An 8158-nucleotide genomic window follows, 5' to 3' on the forward strand; every position below is an offset into this window, starting at 1 on the left:
AAGATGTACACCGTGTACGCGACCGAGTAAGGACACTCAGAGACATCAATTTCCCAGGCATATGCCCCCTACATGCTTTTTGGTGCACCCCGTACAAACAACCATACTTCAACAAGCCCTCCCAGAATTTCGCATCTAAAGAGAGATGAAACGCCTTAGGCTTTTTGTCCACACAATGCAAACACCGAATGCTCTCTTTACGGGGAGTTGAAGAAGAGTATCTCAAGCAGAACCCATGAGCCGCAGCCATTCAGATCGCACAGGGCAGGATAGGGCATGGAGAGTTTCTGCATCCAAACAAAAATTATTGGTAATACTCTATGCTTCTACTGGCCCAAACCACAAAGGCTGTCACGATAGTGCCATGTACTTCTATAGGATGAGACAGTAAAGAGGCGAGCACGTACTAAGAATGCACTAGCGAATAAATTATGCGGCAACCAAACCTTTCGCCGGCCCCCCTCTCAATCCCAAGGCTCTACCAATCGGTAAAAACTTAGGGTGGAGAGTGGACCCTTGATGAAATTAGGGACGTCGAGCAATGCACTCGTGCAACCATCTCTTTCCTTCTTGCCGTCCGGGTAGGATAAAAATGCAATGATAGAATGTGCCAATGAGACAGAGCCCTTGGCTAAAAGATACAACTCCATGCACACTCAACAACAAGCGCATCTTAGAATCGAACACCAAATGTGCAGTGTGATGCAAGCCATGTAGACACCTACATATAGGTTATATCCAACAAAACAAAGCGACAAGTACTTCCCACCAGCTCTGCCATTGCGATTACCGAATGGGATATACTCACCGCCACAAATTAATGACCATCATTACCGTCTCAGAATAGATACAAGCACATCGAGCTTCATCTGATCAACTAGATGAATTTCACCTTGAAGGGGCCCAAACCAAAAGTTCCCGAGGTCACCTCCTGGAACTCTCAAGAACAAGGCCCATCTTACATGCAAACTCTGCTACTACGCAAACACATGTTGCAATTAAAGAGAAATTGCAAGGCCGTCACAATGGCCCGAGGCCAATGCTCCGACTAAGTCAATTTTCTCTTGCAATCACCATGTCGCCATTCACAGAGAGATCTCCCCATTCACTTGTGATGCGACGCACAATCCAAGCGCTAGACCCGAGCTCACCCTTGAAAGGGCCACTTTCCAAGGCATCCCCCGATGACACATTGGAACGACAACCACTGTCAAACCATTCCCAATGTTGTGCCAGTCAAGTTGTATACAAAGGCGATGGAGAGGTTTCGAGAAGAGAAGCCCCCCCTGCTCACTCGCACAAACATCCAAAATTCTAGACACAAGCTCCCGCCCTTAGCATCACTCTCCAGATCATCGCAATGACACATTGGAATGACAACCGCTGTCGAACAACTTCTAAAATTGTGGCGATGGAGTGAGAGAGAAGAGCAACTTTGGGGAGAGGTGCATAGCAAATGGGCTGCTCCTTCATTCCGCTCTTATATACAGATCCGATGTCACTGATTTCATTTGAAATCAAGGGTGCATTCATCCTTGCCCACACGAGAAATGGCTCTTTTGATCGAATGGCCACGGGGAGCTTCCGATAAAAAAGGCTCCCTTGTCACTCGTGATGCATAGCCTAACTGGTAGACGACGGCTCACCCTTTAGATCTCTGCCTAGGCAACCACCACAACGACACCATTGGAATGACAACTAGTGCCGAACCATTCTAAAAATTTTGTGCCAAAGAAGTTGTTGCGAAGAGAACAACTCTAGGGAGAGAGCACTCGCATAGCAAAATCGGGATGGCTTCACGGCCCTTCCAATAGAAACGATGCTGGTGCCAATATTCAAAATCCAAATAACGTGTCTTTCTCGAACACCAGCACCGATTCTATTGGGGAAGGTCGCCGAGAGCTTTTGTTATCAAAGCCTCCCACTGTAGCCGCAATAGGCACGCAAAAAATTTTACTACAGCGCCAAGCACCCACCTCATGGCTAGAGACAAGGGCTCGCCATTAAGATCAACTTCAAAATCGCAGAACAGACGCGCTGTAGAATGACAACCGCTGCCAAGTCTCTTCCGTAATTGCGTCGGTCGATTGATCAAAGAAGTTGATCTAAGAGAGGGTCCAAGCGTAGGCATTCATTGGGGGATTTGCGCCGATGGCATAAATTTATGCAATACCCGAGCAACACCAGACGGAGGTGCTAGACGAGGGCTCCCGTTTTAGATCGAGTTTTAAAATCACCAAGAAGACGCGGTGAAGGCTGGCAACCACTGCCAAACCTTTTTTCGAAATTGCGCCAGCTGAGTGACAAGAAAACATGATCTAAAGGAGAGTCAAGGAATAGCACATCGAGGGTGGGCTTCATGCCCCTCTAATTGATTCAACGTCGGCATCCATCATTTCAAAATCTGACATATCCATCCGCCTTGACACCGGCGTTGAATCAATGAGAGGGCCATGGGAGAGGCTCATGGCAACCACCTCTCCTATATAAGCTATTAGTGCGAGGCTCGCTCTCCATTAGAAATTCGTGAAGACACCGACAACTGCCTTAAAAATCCAAATCCTTGAAAATTCTGACCAAACAGCCATTCACGACCCAATTTTTTATGAGGTCGGCAGAGGAGCAAAAGATTGTCATGGAGCAAATTTTTTGTGAGTTCATGGAGCCAAGGGACTGAAATGGTCATCGAGCTCATCCGATCAACTGGATGAATTTCACCTTGAAGGGGGCCCAATCCAAAAGTTCCAAAGGTCATCTCCTGGAACTCTCGAGAACAAGGCCCATCTTACATGCAAACTCTGCTACTGCGCAAACATAGGTTGGAATTAAAGAGAAATTGCGAGGCCTTCACAATGGCCCGAGGCCAATGCTCCAACTAAGTCAATTTTCTCTTGCAATGACCACGCCGCCATTCACAGAGAGATCTCCCCATTCACTTGTGATGCGACGCACAATCCAAGTGCTAGATGCGAGCTCGCCCTTGAAAGAAAGACCACTTTCCAAGACATCCCCTGATGACACATTGGAATGACAACTGCTGTCGAACCATTCCCAATGTTGTGTCGATCGAGTTAGCACAGAGGCGACCTTAGGGAGCTCCCGCGTAGAAATCGGGATGTGCTTTTGTACCCATCTCTCACAAAAACCAATGTTAGCTGTGAACAAATTTAAAATCCAAGGCTCGTATCCATCGATATTGTCGGCACTGGGTCTATATATTCAAAGGCCATGGAGAGGTTCCGATAAGAGAAGCTCCCCTGCTCGCCTGCACAAACATCCCAAATACTAGACACAAGCTCCCACCCTTAGCATCGCTCTCCAGATCACTGCAATGACACATTGGAATGACAACCGTTGTCGAACAACTCTCAAATTTGTGCCGATGGAGTGAGAAAGAAGAGCAACTTTGGGGAGCCGTGCATAGCACACGGGCTATGCTGCTTCATTTTGCTCTTATAGACAGATCCAATGTCATTGATTTCATTTGGAATCCAAGGCTGCATTCATCCCTGCTCACACAAGCAATGGCTCTTCTCATCGAATGGCCATAGGGAGCTTCCGATTATAAAGGCTCCCTTGTCACTCGTGATGCGCAGCCCAACTGCTAGATGACGGCTCACCCTTCAGATCGCTGCCCAGGAAACCACCATAATGGCACCATTGGGAATGACAACTGCTGCCAAACCATTCCAAAAATTTTGTGCCAAAGAAGTTGTTGTGAAGAGAACCACTCTGGGGAGAGATCACTCGCATAGCAAAATTGGGATGGCTTCACGACCCTTCCAATAGAAACAATGCTGGTGCCAATATTCCAAATCCGAATAATGTGTCTTTCTCGAACACCAGCACCGATTCTATATGGGAGGGTCGCCAAGAGATTTTTTTATCAAAGCCTCCCATTGTAGCCATGATAGGCATGCAAAAAATATTTGCTAGAGTACCAAGCACCCCGCCTCATCGCTAGAGACAAGGGCTCGCCATTAAGATCAACTTCAAAATTGCAGAACAGATGCGCTGTAGAATGGCAACCGCTACCAAGTCTCTTCTGTAATTGCGTTGGTCGAGTGATCGAAGAAGGTGATCTAAGAGAGGGTCCAAGAATAGGCATTCGTTGGGGGATTCGCACCGATAGCAAAAATTCATGCAATACCCAAGCAACACCGGACGGAGGTGCTAGACGAGGGCTCCCATTTTAGATCAAGTTTTAAAATCACCAAGTATACGTGGTGAGGGCTGGCAACCGCTGCCAAACCTTTTTCCAAAATTGCGCCGGCTAAGTGACAAGAAAACATGATCTAAAGGAGAGTCGAGGAATAGCACCTCGAGGGTGGGCTTCATGCCCCTCCAATTGATTCAACGTCGGTGTCCACCATTTCAAAATCTGACATTTCCATCTGCCTTGACATCGGCGTTGATTCAATGAGAGGGGCACGGGAGAGGCTCACGGCAACAACCTCTCCTATATAAGATATTAGTGCGAGGCTCGCTCTGCATTAGAAATTAGCGAACACACCGACATCTGCCTTAATAATCCAAATCGTTGAAAATTCTGACCAAACAGCCATCCACGACCCAATTTTTTATGAGGTTGTCTAAGGAGAAAAAGATTGTCATCGGTTAGGAGATGTGAATTCATGGAGACAACGGACTGAAATGGTCATCGAGGTCATCCGATCAACTTAATTAATTTCACCTTGAAGGGGCCCAATCCAAAAGTTTTGGAGGTCATCTCCTGGAACTCTCAAGAACAAGGCCCATCTTACTTGCAAACTCTGCTACTGCGCAAACATAGGTTGCAATTAAAGAGAAATTGCAAGGCCATCACAGTGGCCCGAGGCCAATGCTCCGACTAAGTCAATTTTCTCTTGCAATCACCATGCCACTATTCACAGAGAGATCTCCCCATTCACTTGTGATGTGACGCACAATCCAAGTGCTAGACGCAAGCTCGCCCTTGAAATGCCACTTTCCAAGACATCCCCCGATGACACATTGGAACGACAACCACTGTCAAACCATTCCCAATGTTGTGCCAATCGAGTTGGCATAGAGGCAACCTTAGGGAGCTCCTGCGTAGCAATCGGGATATGCTTTCGTACCCATCTCTCACAAAAACCAATATGTTAGCTGTGAACAAATTTAGAATCCAAGGCTCGTATCCATCGATATCATCGGCACTGGGTCTATATATTCAAAGGCCACGGAGAGGTTTCGATAAGAGAAGCTCCCCTGCTCGCTCGCACAAACATCCCAAATTCTAGACACAAGCTCTCACCCTTAGCATCGCTCTCCAGATTGCTGGAATGACACATTGGAATGACAACCGCTGTCGAACAAATCCCGAATTTGTGCCGATGGAGTGAGAAAAAAGAGCAACTTTGGGGAGCCGCGCATGGCACATAGGCTGTGCTGCTTCATTTCGCTCTTATATATAGATCCAATGTCATTGATTTTGTTTGGAATCTGAGGCTGCATTCGTCCTTGCTCACACAAGCAATGGCTCTTCTCATCGAATGGCCATGGGGAGCTTCCAATTACAAAGGCTCCCTTGTCACTCGTGATGCGCAGCCCAACTGCTAGATGACGGCTCGCCCTTCAGATCGCTGCCCAGGAAACCACCACAATGGCACCATTGGGAATGACAACTGCTGCCGAACCATTCTGAAAATTTTGCGCCAAAGAAGTTTTTGCAAAGAGAACCACTCTGGGGAGAGAGCACTCGCATAGAAAAATTGGGATGGCTTCACGACCCTTCCAATAGAAACAATGCTGGTGCCAATATTCCAAATCTGATTAACGTGTCTTTCTCGAACACCAGCATCGATTCTATTGGGGAGGGTTGCCGAGAGCTTTTGTTATCAAAGCCTCCCATTGTAGCCACGATAGGCATGCAAAAAATATTTGCTAGAGTGCCAAGCACCCCACCTCATGGCTAGAGACAAGGGCTCGCCATTAAGATCAAATTTGAAATCGCAGAACAGACGCGCTGTAGAATGGCAACTGCTGCCAAGTCTCTTCCGTAATTGTGTCAGTCGAGTGATTGAAGAAGGTGATCTAAGAGAGGGTCCAAGCATAGGCATTCATTGGGGGATTTGTGCCAATAGCAAAAATTCATGCAATACTCGAGCAACACCAGACGGAGGTGCTAGATGAGGGCTCCCATTTTAGATCAAGTTTTAAAATCACCAAGTAGACGTGGTGAGGGCTGGCAACCGCTGCCATACCTTTTTCCGAAATTGTGCCGGCTGAGTGACAAGAAAACATGATCTAAAGGAGAGTCAAGGAATAGCACCTCGAGGGTGGGTTTCATGTCCCTCCAATTGATTCAACGTCGGCGTCCACCATTTCAAAATCTGACATTTCCATCCTCCTTGACACCGACGTTGAATCAATGAGAGGGGAACGGGAGAGGCTCGCGGCAACAACCTCTCCTATATAAGCTATTAGTGTGAGGCTTGCTCTGCATTAGAAATTAGTGAACACACCGACATCCGCCTTAATAATCCAAATCGTTGAAAATTCTGACCAAACAGCCATCCACGACCCAATTTTTTATGAGGTCATCTAAGGAGCAAAAGATTGTCATTAGTTAGGAGATGTGAATTCATGGAGCCAATGGACTGAAATGGTCATCGAGCTCATCCGATCAACTAGATGAATTTCACCTTGAAGGGGCCCAATCCAAAAGTTTCGGAGGTCATCTCCTGGAACTCTCAAGAACAAGGCCCATCTTACTTGCAAACTCTGCTATTGGGCAAACATAGGTTGAAATTAAAGAGAAATTGCAAGGCCATCACAGTGGCCTGAGACCAATGCTCCGACTAAGTCAATTTTCTCTTGCAATCACCATGCCGCCGTTCACAGAGAGAACTCCCCATTCACTTGTGACGCGACGCACAATCCAAGTGCTAGATGCGAGCTCGCCCTTGAAAGGCCACTTTCCAAGACATCAACGACAACCACTGTCAAACCATTCCCAATGTTGTGCCGATCGAGTTGGCATAGAGGCGACCTTAGGGAGCTCCTGCGTAGCAATCGGGATGTGCTTTCGTCCCCATCTCTCACAAAAACCAATATGTTAGCTGTGAACAAATTTAGAATCCAAGGCTCGTATCTATTGATATCGTCGGCACTGGGTCTATATATTCAAAGGCCATGGAGAGGTTCCGATAAGAGAAGCTCCCCTGCTCGCTTGCACTAACATCCCAAATGCTAGACACAAGCTCCCGCCCTTAGCATCGCTCTCCAGATCCCCGCAATGACACATTGGAACGACAACCGCTGTCAAACAACCCCCAAATTTGTGCCGATGGAGTGAGAAAGACAAGCAACTTTGGGGAGCCACGCATAGCAAACGGGCTGCTGCTTCATTCCACTCTTATATATAGATTCGATGTCATTGATTTCGTTTGGAATCCGAGGCTGCATTCTTTCTTGCTCACACAAGCAATGGCTCTTCTCATCGAATTGTCACGGGGACCTTCTGATTACAAAGGCTCCCTTGTCACCCGTGATGCGCAGCCCAACTGCTAGACGATGGCTTGCCCTTTAGATCACGGCCCAGGAAACCACCACAACGGCGCCATTGGAACGACAACCGCTATCGAACCATTTAAAATTTTTTTTTGCCAAAGAAGTTGTTGCGAAGAGAACGACTCTGGGGAGAGAGCCCTCGCATAGCAAAATCGGGATGGCTTCACGGCCCTCCCAATAGAAACGATGCTAGTGCCAATATTCAAAATCTGAATAACGTGTCTTTCTCAAACACCAGCACCGATTCTATTGGGTCGATATCATCGGCACTGGGTCTATATTCAAAGGCCACGGAGAGGTTTCGATAAGAGAAGCTCCACTGCTCGCTTGCACAAACATCCCCAAATTCTAGATGCAAGCTCCCGCCCTTAGTATCGCTCTCCAGATCACCGCAATGACACATTGGAACGACAGCCACTATCGAACAACTCTCAAATTTGTGTCGATGGAGTGAGAGAAACAAGAGCCAGATTGGGTGGACAAAAATGGATAAGCCAGATCAGGTCGGCCAGCATGGCTCGGCCACCATTTTTCGCTGAGAGCTTTCGATATTAAAGCTCCCATGTAGCTGCAATAAGTAAACCATGACAAATTGCTAGAGCGCCGAGCACCCATAGCAAATTGC

Source organism: Cupressus sempervirens, chromosome 2 (assembly GCF_028749045.1).
Source record: "Cupressus sempervirens isolate cs-2001-9-10 chromosome 2, ASM2874904v1, whole genome shotgun sequence".
Taxonomy (NCBI): Eukaryota; Viridiplantae; Streptophyta; class Pinopsida; order Cupressales; family Cupressaceae; genus Cupressus; species Cupressus sempervirens.